The sequence below is a fragment of the Ictidomys tridecemlineatus genome, chromosome 6, assembly GCF_052094955.1.
Source record: "Ictidomys tridecemlineatus isolate mIctTri1 chromosome 6, mIctTri1.hap1, whole genome shotgun sequence".
NCBI classification, from domain to species: Eukaryota; Metazoa; Chordata; class Mammalia; order Rodentia; family Sciuridae; genus Ictidomys; species Ictidomys tridecemlineatus.
In genome coordinates, this window is record NC_135482.1 from 198,065,089 (window position 1) to 198,078,252 (window position 13,164).

The 13,164-nt window shown below is 46.5% G+C and overlaps 1 pseudogene; it reads right to left on the reverse strand.

Annotated features, from left to right (window-relative positions):
• Nucleotides 1–1,919: 1,919 nt before the first annotated feature.
• On the reverse strand, nt 1,920–2,970 carry LOC101955727 (growth arrest-specific protein 7 pseudogene; annotated as a pseudogene).
• Between the last annotated feature and the right edge of the window lie 10,194 nt (nt 2,971–13,164).

The window sequence follows — 13,164 nt, forward strand, 5'->3', positions numbered from 1 at the left end:
TGTACCATTGTGCCTGGCTCTTATAGGATTTTTATCACTTTTTCACTAATGTGTCTTTTAGTCTTAAGAGTAATTTCCTTTAATGTCTACAAATACACTTTATTTTATTTTTGGTTTGCTTTAGTATATTGAACATCTTTCTAAAATAAACTATGAGAAAGCCATTCTAATTCAATGGAAGAGATGCTGAAAGATTCAAGATTAACATCCATTATTAGCAATGGAAAACAGAGGGAAAGACCCGAGAATTGGGCTCCTAGAATTCTGCCCCATAGGAGACGGCAGGGTCAAGCCGAAAGCCATCAAGGGGAACGATGAAGAAAGATGGGCTCTGGGGGCAGGGGTTTCTGGCTAGAAGCTGTTCCTTGCTCACTGGGTCAGTGTTTCCTCCCAGCCCCCTCAGGCTGGTTCTCTAGGCTAAGAGGGTGCTTGCTGTAGTCGAGAAAGAAAGTGGCGGGCTGAACCCAGGGGTCGTGCTGAAAAGTTTCCCGAGTCACACTTGGCTCAGGCTCCTCCAGGGAAGATGGAGAGGAGCTGGTCCAGGTGGAAGGACACGCCTGGATAGCAACGAGAGTCTGCAATGCTCATACGAGGGACAGCAGTCCAAACCCTATCTTGCATAAGCAGATGGAGTCCGACAAAGACTCGCCCTAACCTGTCTCCCATGTGGGACTGACCTAGCCCTATCAAGCCCTTGGTGGGCAGCCTGGGAGACTGGGAGTCAGGGTAGCCCAGTGTTGGACAGGACACCATGGGAGACAGACCCATGTGGTTTCTGGCTCATCTCCATCTCTCAAAGCTTCTGGACATGCACACCCTGGAGGGGGTCTCCCTGGAGGAGAACTTTGGAAAGCTCCCTCTAGTGAGACTGGGCAGGGGTGGCAGGGTGGGGGTGGGGACTGCCTTGAGAAAGCAGCTGAGGAATGGAGGGATGGGGATTTTCCAGAGACTTCAGAGATGGTGCCTGATAGGAACCCTGATTCAATGCTCCCACTTGGGGCTAATTTGCAGAATGAGGTAGTTCCATCCTGACCTCTCTGGGCAGGGTTGGTCAGGGAAGGCAGAAAACAGGCCTTCCTATGACCTATGGGGATGAAAAGTGGCCAAGAAAAGCCAGATTTGGGCTCCCAGAACGCAATGAGAAAAACAGAGGGCCGTAAAGGATTCTAGGTGCAGGCTGAGCTGAAGGCGCCTTCTATCCAGGATTCTGATCCTGACATTGGCTTGGAGGCAGAGACAGCCCTTCCCTGATCTTCCAAAGCCTCGGAGATAAAGGGACCAGCTGGAGGATGGGCTTTGGGGCATCCAAGGGCACAAGTATGTGACGGCCACCCCTATGGAACTCAGCAGGGACCACAAAGTTCCAGCCTCAGTTTGTTCTCAGAGCAACAAGCACAGCACGAGGTTTGGGGGAGCTTCAGTCTTGGAGACAAGGCGGGGTTGCAGGTCTGTCTTCTTGGCCTGGGAATATTTGGGATTCCCCAGCTGGGCCATCCAGATCACCCTTCTGGAATTGCCAGTATTAGAATCTGTAAACACGTCTGGATGGCACCTGGCAAAATGCCAGAGGGAGTGGTTTGTGAAGTAGGGCCAGCGAGCCATTAAGTGTGGAGACTCCTTATTGGTTGACTGATGTATCTAGTTTATGCTAATTAAGATAAGCTGTGTGGAATGTATATATACCCCTCCTGTCCTACAATAGACGGCTTCCACTCCTGCTGTATCAATATACACAAGTTGCTCGTCACCCCCGGTTATTTTGCTGCAGCCAGACTGCGGCATGCCAGCTCTCTCCTCTCTCCTCAGTGGACAGGAGAGTGGGTGGGAGGGCAGCTTCACCCAGCGGGAGCCACCACCCCCTCTCCACGGGACCCCCAGCCCCTCTCCTGGGCAGGACCCCCGAGGCCGCACAGGCGTGTCTAGATCTCCATGTCCACGGGGCGAATGTTGCCGTTTTGTGCTCTCTGACCCACAGCTCTCTGGGGTGGCCGGGTCCACTTTTCGAAGCAGTTGGTCCACAGGCTCAACTGTGCTTTGGTTGAACATGTCTGTCTCAGGCCACAGCTGTGTGTACTGACACAGATGTTGCCGGATCATCTCCACCCTCTCCACCGCCAGCCGCTCCAGCTCCAAAGTGGTGGTCACCATCTCTTCAAACCACTTGGACTGCGCCTGGTTGTAGAGACCCACACAGCACATGAGGTCATCGCCAGCCTGTGTGGACTTTCTCCGTGCCTTCTTGATGTCCTCCTCTGTCTTGTTGCTCAGCTTGATCTCCAGCTGCTGGGTCTTCATCTCCAGGTCTCTCTGCCGCTCTGTGAGGGCTTTCCGGGCCTTCTCCACCGACGTGCAGCAGCTGGCGAGCTGCTAGCGGAGGTCAGCGATATGGTGGTCACACTTTTTCATGTCTTTCTTGAAGTTCTCACAAAAGTTCATTAGGGGCTTCTCGACCTCGCTGTGAAGCTTGGCGGAGAACTTGAGATGAGCCTCTTCTTCATCTGCCAGATTCTTCTTCACCTGGGCCCAGGCTTCTCCCAAGGAGCCTTCCTCCTGTGCAGCCAAGGAGTTCTGAGAGAGCTTAGCCAAGTTCTTTGCATGTTTTTCTTCAACCTTTATCCTCTCTCGGACGAATTCAGACGTTTCTTTCTGCATTTGTTTGCCTTTCAGTTGCTTTTGGATCAGCAGTTCGAACCCAGCCACTGTGCCATTGCCTTGGGGATCCTTCTTATCAGCCCAGAAGTAGTCACAGTAGCTCCACTCGGTTGGCTGTAGCAGTTGCTGTTCAGGCATGGTGTCTGGGTGAGGGAATGTCACGCAATTTATCATCTTCTCTGTGGGGTCAAATTTATTTTCAAGATTATATATTTTGTCTTCATTGCCTGAGGTTCTATCTTCCAAATGGTCTTGTCTGTGGGTGATACTTTCCATTGAACTTTTAAGTTGGTTTAGTGATTCCTTCACTTCAATGATTTCTTCTTTATTTCTTCTCAGGACCTCTAATATATCTTTACAGAAGTGATCTTTCATCTCCTGAAGCGAATCTGTTATTTTATTGCAAAACTCCTGTGCCTGCTCTCTTATATAATTCTTTAAGTTGTAGAACAGTTTTACTAAATTCATCCTGAACTCCTTCTCTGACATTTCTTCGATGGATTCTCTTATGGGAGTGCTGCAGTCCAGCTGGAAAATAGCTGCTAACAACATTCATTCTGCCATGTAAATGCCGTGCTGTCTTCACATTTCCTCTGCCAGATTAATCTGTCCATCACTTTTAAATTCAGCCTCAGCCATAATCTCAGGACATGGGCAAAATGTAGACAACTTCTTGGCCAAATGTAAATGACTATCCTCTCGCCCAGTTTCCCATACAGACCTTTTTCCCCCCTGATACTCTTGAGCCCAGTCTTTCCTGTTTACACTCCCATTGGCATTCTGGTCTTCTGAGCTATGACCAGACCGACTTTTTAAGTTCTGATTTACAATATTCAAAGGCTTCTCCATCCTGCATCTCAACTCTTCCAACTGCTTCCACAAACCAGTTTCTATGGCCTCTGGACCACATGGTCAGGTTAGTCACAGCAATGACCCCACTTCTAGTATCACTTTCTGTGTTAGTCAGATTTTCATTGCTATGACCAAAATACCTGACAAAAACAAGTTAGAGGAGAAAAGTGTTAGGTCGGTGGCGACTTGGTGGCAACTTAGAACAAAGCAGCCCGCACCGGAAAAGAACATCAATCCGATGCTGGCGGAAATGCCTGTCAATCAACAGGACCCCCTGGCCAATCCTGGAGTTCAGCCAACTCCCCTGGCCAACTTCAAGGGGGCAAGGGACCCTAGAGACACCTTTTCCTGTCCCAAGCCCTTCCCTTCCTGCTGTAAGCCCCATAAAAGTCCAGTCCGGTCAAGCTTCCACGCGGTTTCTCCTCAGATCCTTCCCCTGTCCCCTCTGTGGGTCTGATCGAGTTCCACCCGGGAGTGATATCTCAATAAAGCCTGTTCAGCAGCCCTTTTAAATCTGCCTCCTTTGGCCGCTGCCTGCCCCGACTGATCTGACAAAAAGTTTATTTTTGCCTTTCTGTTTCAGAGGCTTAGTGCACGGTTGGCCAGTTCCATTGCTCTGGACCCAAGGTGAGGCAGATTATCAGGCAGAAGATTGTGGTGGATAAAAGTTATTCCATGAACAGTGCCAGGAATCCGAGAGGGAATGACCATAGAGAAGATGAACCCTACCGGGGCCTGTCCACCTCCTCTAGCCATGACCCACTTGCCTACAGTTACTACCTAGTCTGTGCACTCGAGCAATGAGGGAAAGACCAGGTTACAGTCTCACAATCCCATCATTTAACCTCTTGGAATTCCTGCATCAACTCAGGAACTTTTGGGAACCACATACCCCATCCACATCAGAGGTGTGGTAGATGCATTTCTGTCCTTTCTTCTCACACACAGTAAGCCACGTTCAGTTTAAACGGCTACGTGATGAGTATCCAAGTCCTGACCAGCAATGTTAGGGTGACAGGGAGTGCAACCTCTCAAGTCAGCCTCTCCTTGACCACCCCAGGGAGGCATCTTCTCCTAGCCCAGGGGGTGCCTAGGGACCTGTCCACCTCACTGTCTTGGAGGAGGCCGTGGAACGGCAATGAGCGTTTTCCCAGGGATGTTTAAAAACGAAACCAGGAAGCAATGACGGTGTGGGAAGGAGAGAGTGCAGAGGCCACCAGCATTGAGGGGCCTTTCTTCCCACCTCCTACCCCAGGTGTGAGCAGAGGAGAGAAGCACAGTGACGGGCTACGGTCCTGCTCATGTCCCCTCATGAGTACTGAGGACTCACAGAGACTCCCAGGGAGAGCACTCCTCTTCACGGTGAAGGAAGAGCGCCTTTTCTGAACTCCAAGAGGCAAAACTTTCTTATACCCTCTCTGTTTTGAGAAGTCCAGATGTTCTCCAAGAAGAGGCAGTTACTGCTACCATCTCTTAATGAGGCTGCTCCTGCCTTGGCAGTGACCTCTGCCCTGCGCTGAGGGAACCAGATTGGCAGCACCCTGAATAAGGCCACCTGTACACAGTGGCTCTTGGGGGTCAGCGGCTGGTTGATCAAGGATAAATGCTGCTCCTCAGATGTTCTCCTGTCCATCTTGTGGCCATAGTCACAACTGCATCTTCCCAGGTGGGTGCAGGGGTGATGGGCAGCTATGCTTGGCAGGATGCCAGGCTCAGGTGTGAGGGTGATCTGTGGCCATGGGACATAGCTATGGGACCCACGGAAAGCCCATCCACAAGGACCAGGTTCTACCTAAATGAACTGATTCAGTATGCTTTTTGGAACCAAAAGAAGGACTTTTCCCATTTTAAGAAAGTGAATTGTAAATGAAGGACTCTATGGTGTTGCAGTAGATATGTTTGCTGCGTGTCCATTTTAGCTGCACAGTTCAGAGGCATTAGGTACATTCATGCTCTTGCACAAACTTCACCGTCAGCCATCTTCAGAGCTTTCTCACCTTCTAGAATTGAAACTCTGTTTCCATTGTACACTAACTGCTCCTGTCCCCCAGGCCTGACACCCACCATTCCATCTTCTGTCTCTGTGAGTTTGACAGCTCTAGACCATCATGTAAGTGGACATAAATAGCATCTGCTCCTTTGCAACTAGTTCATTTCACTGAGCACAATGTTCTCAATGTCCACTCATGATGTAGCACCTGCGGAGTTCCCCTCCATGAGCTCAGTGCTACTCCACTCCATGGGCTTGCGGACATTAGCTGATCTATCCTCTACTGATGGATGTTTGTGTTGCTTCCGCCTTTTGGCTGTTGTGAACAGTGCTGCTAGAACCTGGTCCTTGCTTACAGTTTTCTTGGGTGTACACCCAGAAATGGAATTGCAGTGTCATATGGCAATTATATGTCTAATTTTATTTGTTTATTTATTTGGTACCAGGGATTGAACCCAGGGACACTCAACCACTGAGCCTCATCCCCAGCCCTTTTTATTTTTTATTTAGGTACAGTTCCTCACTAAGTTGCCTAGGGCCTCACTAAGATGCTGAGGCTGGCTTTGAACTTGCAATCTTCCTGCCCCAGCCCCCTGTGTTGCTGGGATCACAGGCATGTGCCACTGTGCCAGCTCTGGGTCTAACTTAGTTTGAAGAGTCATCCAGCCATTTTTTCACCGTGGCAAGAATTCTTTGAGTGATACCTGGGCCTTTTGTTGGCCCTGGCTTATGTGTGTCCTCAAGTCGCTTCTAAAGCCATTCAGAATGGACGGAGGGCCAGTGGGCCTGCAGGGCTGAGCCTCTTGCAGACTTTCCATGTAGACATTTCGGGGGCAGTAAGATCATGGGCAAGAAGAAAACTGCTGGCCTCTGTGACGGTCCTGCTCCCCTGTTCCAGGAAGAATGAGATGGAAATGCTAGGACAGATGCACGGTAACAAGAGGGCCCTGCAGAGGCTCCTTGGAGCATCTGCAGGGGCAGGGAAGAGTCCATGAACATGAGGATGGACCACGAGACAGCTCCAAGTGCACAAGACAGGAAGCTCAGCGCAGGCAGGTGTGGTGGGCTAGCACACGTGTAGGTGGCATCCCGGACAAGAAGACAATGGGGCATGACACTGCCTGAAGAGCCAGTGTCCACGAGTGTGTGAACTGAGGCTCCCAACCCCAGTGAACCCACGGAGGACAAGATACTCCCATAACCACGACAGCACTGATGGGCACTGCCCAGCCTGCCTCCTGGACAATGCTATCCCACTGCTGGGGGAAGAACAGAGAAAACCATGCTGCACACAGAGGGCAGAGACAGGGAACAAACTTCACAGCAGACCCTGGGAGACACAGGAAAAACAGGACGTTTAAACTGCAGACTTTTTAGGTGGGTACCAGGGATTGAACCCAGGGGCACTAGACCAATGAGCCACATCCCCAGCTCAACTTTGTAATTTCTTTTTGCATAGGTATTCTCTCATTTTTAAAATTAATTAGTTTATTTTAGTTAGGTATATATGACAGCAGAATGCATTTTGATTCATTGTACACAATTGTAGCACAACTTTCATTTCTCTGTACACTATGTAGCATCGCACCATATGTACAGTCATGTATGTACCTAGGGGTAATAATGTCCACCACATTCCACCATCTAGGGTCTCACTAAGTTCCTGAGGCTGGCTTTGAACTTGCAAATCCTCATGCCTCAGCCTCCCCCTTGTCTGAAGTACCTCCATTTTCCCATGCTTCCACCATATGGATTAGCATTCACTTATCAGACAGAATATTCAGCCTTTGTTTTTTTTTGGGATTGACTTACTTTGATTAGCATGATCTTCTCCAAATCCATCCATTTATCTGCAAATGCCATAATTTTATTCTCTTTTAATGCTGAGTAATATTTCATTGTGTATATATACCACAGTTTCTTTATCCATTTATCTATTTAAGGGCATCTAGGTTGGTTCCACAGTTTAGCTATTGTGAATTGTGCTGCCATAAACATCAAGGTGGCTGTGTCCCTGTAGTGTGCTGATTTTAAGTCCTTTGAGTATAAAATGAGGAGTGGGGTAGCTGGGTCAAATGATGATTCCATTTCCAGTTTTCTATCTAATATAATATTCTATATAATATAGAATCTCTATATTACTTTTCTTATTGGCTGCATCAATTTGCAGTCCCATCAGCAATGTATGAGTGTGCCTTTTCCCCCACATCCTCACCAATACTTATTGTTGTTTGTATTCTTGATAGCTGCCATTCTGACTGTACTGAGATGAAATCTTTTGATTTGCATTTCCCTAATCACTAGAGATGTTCAACATTTTTTTCATATATTTGTTGATAGACAAGAAGATATCTTCTTGTGAGAAATGTGTTCAGCTCCTTAGCCCATTTATTGATTAGGTTGTTTGATTTTTTGGTGTTAAGTTTTTTGAGTTCTTTATATATCCTGGAGATTAGTGCTCTATCTGATGTGTGTGTGGCAAAAATTTGCTCTCAAAAAGTAGGCTGCCTCTTCACCTCATTGATTGTTTCTTTTGCTGAGAGGAAGCCTTGTAGTTTGAATCCATCCCCTTTATTGATTTTTGATTGTATTTCTTGTGCTTTAGGAGTCTTGTTAAGGAAGTCAGGGCCTAATCTGATGTGATGAAGATTTGAGCTTACTTTTTCCTCTATCAGGCGCAGGGTCTCTGGACTAATTTCTAGGTCCTTGATCTACTTTGAGTTGAGTTTTGTGCGCAGGGAGAGATAAGGGGATAAGGGTTTAGTTTCATTTTGATGCATATAGATTTACAGGTTTCCCCAAACCATTTGTTGACAAAGCTGTCTTTTCTCCTATGTGTTTTTGGCACCTTTGTCTAGTATGAGGTGACTGTATTAATGTGAGCTTGTCTCTGTGTCTTCTATTCTGTACCAGTGGTCTACATGTCTATTTTGTTACCATGCTGTTTTGTTACTATAGCTTTGTAGTACAGACTAAGGTCTGGTAATTTGATGCCTGCTGCTTTACTCTTTCTGCTAAGGATTGCTTTGGCGATTCTGGATCTTTTCTTTTTTCCAAATGAATTTCATGATTGCGTTTTATATTTCTATAAGGAGAATGAAGATGGGATTTTAATTGGAATTGCATTGAATCTGTATAGAGCTTTGGGTAGTATGGCCATTTTGACAGTATTGATTCTGTCTATCCAAGGACATGGGAGATCTTTCCATCTTCTAAGGTCTTCTTCAATTTCTTGCTTTAGTGTTCTGTAATTTCATTGTAGAGATCTTTCACCTCTCTTATCAGATTGATTCCCAAGTTTTTTTTTTTTTTGAGGCGATTGTGAATGGGTTAGTTTTCCTAATTTCTCTTTCAGAGGATTCATCCCTGATGTATAGAAATGCATTTGATTTATGGGCATTGATTTTATATCCTGCTATTTTGTTGAATTCATTTATTAATTCTAGAAGTTTTCTGATGGAGTTTTTTGGATCCTCTCAGTGTAGAATCCTGTCGTCAGCAAATAAGGATAGTTTGAGTTCTTTTTTCCCGTTCGTATTCCTTTAATTTCTTTCATCTGTCCAATTGCTCTGGCTAGAGTTAGAAGGAGTATGTTGAATAGAAGTGATGAGAGAGGGCATCCCTGTCTTGCTCCTGTTTTTAGAGGGAAGCCTTCCAATTTTTCTCTATTGAACTACATAAGACAATTTTCCTTTTAGCATTGCCATCCTTTAGGATGATGTTGGCCTTGGGTTTAGCATAGATAGCTTTTAAAATTTGGGGGTATGTTCCTACTATTCCTAGTTTTTCTAGTGTTTTGAACATGAAAGGGTGCTGTATTTTGTCAAATGCTTTCTCTGCATCCATTGATATAACCATATGATTCTTTAAGTCTATTGATGTGATGGATTATATTCATTGATTTACATATGTTGAGCCAACCTTGCATCTCTGGAATGAACCCCACTTGATCATAGTGCACAATGTTTTTAATATATTTTTTGTATGGAATTTGTCAACATTTTATTGAGAATTTTTGCATCTATGTTCATCAGAGATATTGGACTGAAATTTTCTTTTCTTGATGTGTCTCTGCCTGGTGTTGGTATCAGGATGATACTAGCTTTGTAGAATGAGTTTGGAAGGGTTCCTTCCTTTTCTATTTCATGGAATAATTTGAGGAGTATTGGTATTAATTCTTCTTTGTAGATCTTGTAGAACTCAACTGTGAATCCATCTAGTCTGGGGCTTTTCTTGGTTGGTAGACATCTTCTGTTTCCTTGCTTGAAATTGATCTGTTTACATTGTGTATGTCCTCTTGATCATATGTCTCCAGAAATTTGACGATGTCTTTGAGGTTTTCTATTTTCCTGGAGTAAACATTTTCAAAATAGTTTTCAAAATAATTGTCTTCTATAGTTCAATAGTGTCTGTCGTGATATTTCGGTTTTCATCACAAATTTTAGTAATATGAGTTTTCTCCCTCCTTTTCGTTAGGGTGGCTAAGTGTTTGTCAATTTTATTCATTTTTTTAAAGAACCAGCTTTTTAGTTTGTTGATGTTTTGAATTGTTTGTTTTGATTCACTTCATTGATTTCTGCCCTGATTTTAATTATTTCCTTTCTTTACTACTTTGGGTATTGTTTGTTCCTCTTTCTAGGGTTTTGAGATGTAATGTGAGGATGTTTATTTGTTGACTTTTCCTTCTTTTAATGAATGAGCTTAATGCAATGAACTTTCCTCTTAGCACTGCCTTCATAGGGTCCCAGAGATTTCCATAAGTTGATCAGAGTTCTCATTGACCTCTAAGAATGTTTTGATCTCCTCCCTGATGTCTTCTGTTATCCATGCATACTTCAATAGCGTTTGCTTAGTCTCCAGGTGTTGGAGTAGCTTCTGTGTTTATTCTATCATTGATTTCTAATTTCATTCCATTAGGGTCAGATAGAATGCAGGGTAGTATCTCTATTTTTTTGTGTGTTTTCTAAGACTTGCTTTGTGGCATAACATATGGTCTATTTTGGAGGAGGATCCAGTGCTGCTGAGAAGAACGTGTATTCACTTGTTGTTGGGTGGAATATTCTACGTATGTCTAACTTATTGATTGTATTATTGCGTTCTCTAGATTCTTTGTTTGATTTTTGTTTGGAAGATCTATCCAATGATGAGAGAGGTGTGTTAAAGTCACCCAATATTATTGTGTTGTGGTTGTTGAGAAAAATATAATGGCAGCTGCACCCCAGAGGGGAAAAAACCCCAACATGGCGCCTAAGGACCTTCTCTTCCTACTTTCCCTCTTTTTTTTTTCACTGGTGAGAAAAGTTCCTGCAGGTGTGAACTCTCCCGTCGGCACCCATTTCAAATCTCACTGGCGGGGAACCTTAGCCCCAATAAGAACTAATTCCTGGGCTCTGGAACTGATATCTGGAAGAACTTGCAATAAACGGGTGGCCCGCCATTTATCTAAGCCATGCCATCTCCCCTTAGATCTATATAAGCACACGGCCTTTTGCAATAAAATTGGAATTCTCCCTGGCGAATTGTCTTGCATGGAGGATTCTTTCATTCTGGTGCCGAAACCCAGGATATGGGTGAGCTCATTCTAACAAGAGTCCCCGTCCTCGGCTCCACTGAGACACTGTGCCCTGGTCCGCTCTTTCAGATGCTGGCTCCCTGCACTCACCACTGATCAGGCTTAGGTACGTTCCCCCTTCCTGGCTCGCCACTCTCTTCGGGCTAACAACAGGAACTGTGACCGTGATCCTCCGGCACACTCCTGACGTCCAGTACAGAGGAGGGAACCCACACCACTAAGACCTTCACAGGCCACAGTGGACCCTCTGATGACCCGCTTCCCTTTGGGGTGTGAAGCTTCTGGGTTTAGGCAAGAGACTCCTTGGTTTCTTCCTCCTCCGCTGGAGCTGCATCCCGCTGGAGCTGCGTTCTGCCCAGAGCTGCCTTCCGGCCGGGAGCTACGTTTTGCTGGCACTGCATTCTGCTGGAGGTCCATTCCTCTCATTCCTGACTCTTTCGCTCCAGTGAAAAACTTTCCTGACATCAGGTTGCTTGTGACTCCGGCCCAATTTGGGTCTCGCAGATAGCACTTCAGTGGTGATGACTGGGTAATGCCCTCTGTATTTCCTCGTGATAGTCGGTCATTTGGGGGACACCCACTTGATCCTCCGTTCACCCTGAGCTTCCAGGAAGGTATTCCGGCCCTCTCTTTACCCCTCTCTTATTCTTATTCTCTCTCTCTCTCTCTCTCTCTCTCTCTCTCTCTCTCTCTCTCTCTCTATCTCTATCTCTATCTCTATCTCTACCTCTCTCTTTCCCCCTCTCTTCCATCTCTTCCTGTGACCATGGGTGCCTCCTCATCTATACCTGAAACCTTGCCCCTCAAATGTCTAATGAAAAATCTAACCACACTGTCTCTCACACCAGATATTAAACCCAAACTTCTGATCAAATTCTGTACCCAAGATTGGCCTACATATCCACTGGATAATGGCAATCATTGGCCTCCAGAAGGCTCATTACATCCAAATCTCCTCTGGGACCTTTTTAACTATTGCCAGCATCTGAAAAAGTGGAGGGAGATTCCCTGCGTTGAAGGTTTTAGCCTTCTCGCACAGCACCCTGCTCTCTGCTCCTCCTGCTCCCCCTCTGAAGTCCTCCTTGCTTGCAAACCCCTCCCTTCCCCTACTTCTACTCCTGACTTCGCAGATTCTTCCTCATTTGACCTGGCAGATGAACCCCCACCTTATCCCTCAGCCCCATCCGCCCCTCCTCTCCTGCCATCCCCTCCTCTTCCTCTGCCTGATTCCACGGATCCTCAGCCTTCCCCTCTGCCCTCTTCTGCTGGTTCCACCTCCTCCTCCGCAGAGACACCCCCTTCCCCTCCCTCTCCTTCCTGTCCACCGCCGCCTGCCTCTTTCAGTCCTCCTGTTACCAGGTCTAAGGAACCCCTTCCCACCCCCATGACAATCACACCCCTTTGTGAGGTAGCTGGTCCCGAGGGTGTCATCAGAGTCCACGTGCCCTTCTCCATGTCGGACATCACTCAGCTAGAGAGGAAGCTAGGCTCATTCACGACCGACCCCACCACTTACATTCGGGAGTTCCAGTGGGTCCTGCAAGCATCTAGCCTCACTCATCATGACATCTACATGCTCTTGGCCAATACACTTCTCCCCGAGGAAAGGCGACGGGTCTGGGAACTAGCCCAGGCCCATGTTGATGAGAATCATACAACCAATCCCAACCACCCTATGGGCCCACACGCTGTCCTGGAGCAGGATCCTCTATGGGATTACAACACCCCTGGAGGCTTACAGTATCACAACCTTTTTGCATCCTGCCTCTTGGTGGTCCTGAAGAAGGCCGCCCGCAAGGCCGTTAATTTCCAAAAGGTGCAGGAGGTCATTCAGAATAAGGAAGAAATACCTTCAGAATTCCTGGATAGACTAACCAAGGCCCTTCAACAGTACAGAAACCTCGACCCAGAAACCCCTGACGGCCGTCATGTCTTAATGACGTATTTCCTGGCCAAAAGCTACCCCGACATTAAAGCCAAGCTTAAGAAGTTTGAACAGGGCCCTGCTACTCCTCAGACTGAAATCCCCATGGTCACTTTCAAGTTTTTCCATGTTAGAGAGGACGAAAGCGAACGCCGTAGGCAGAGGGCTGAAATC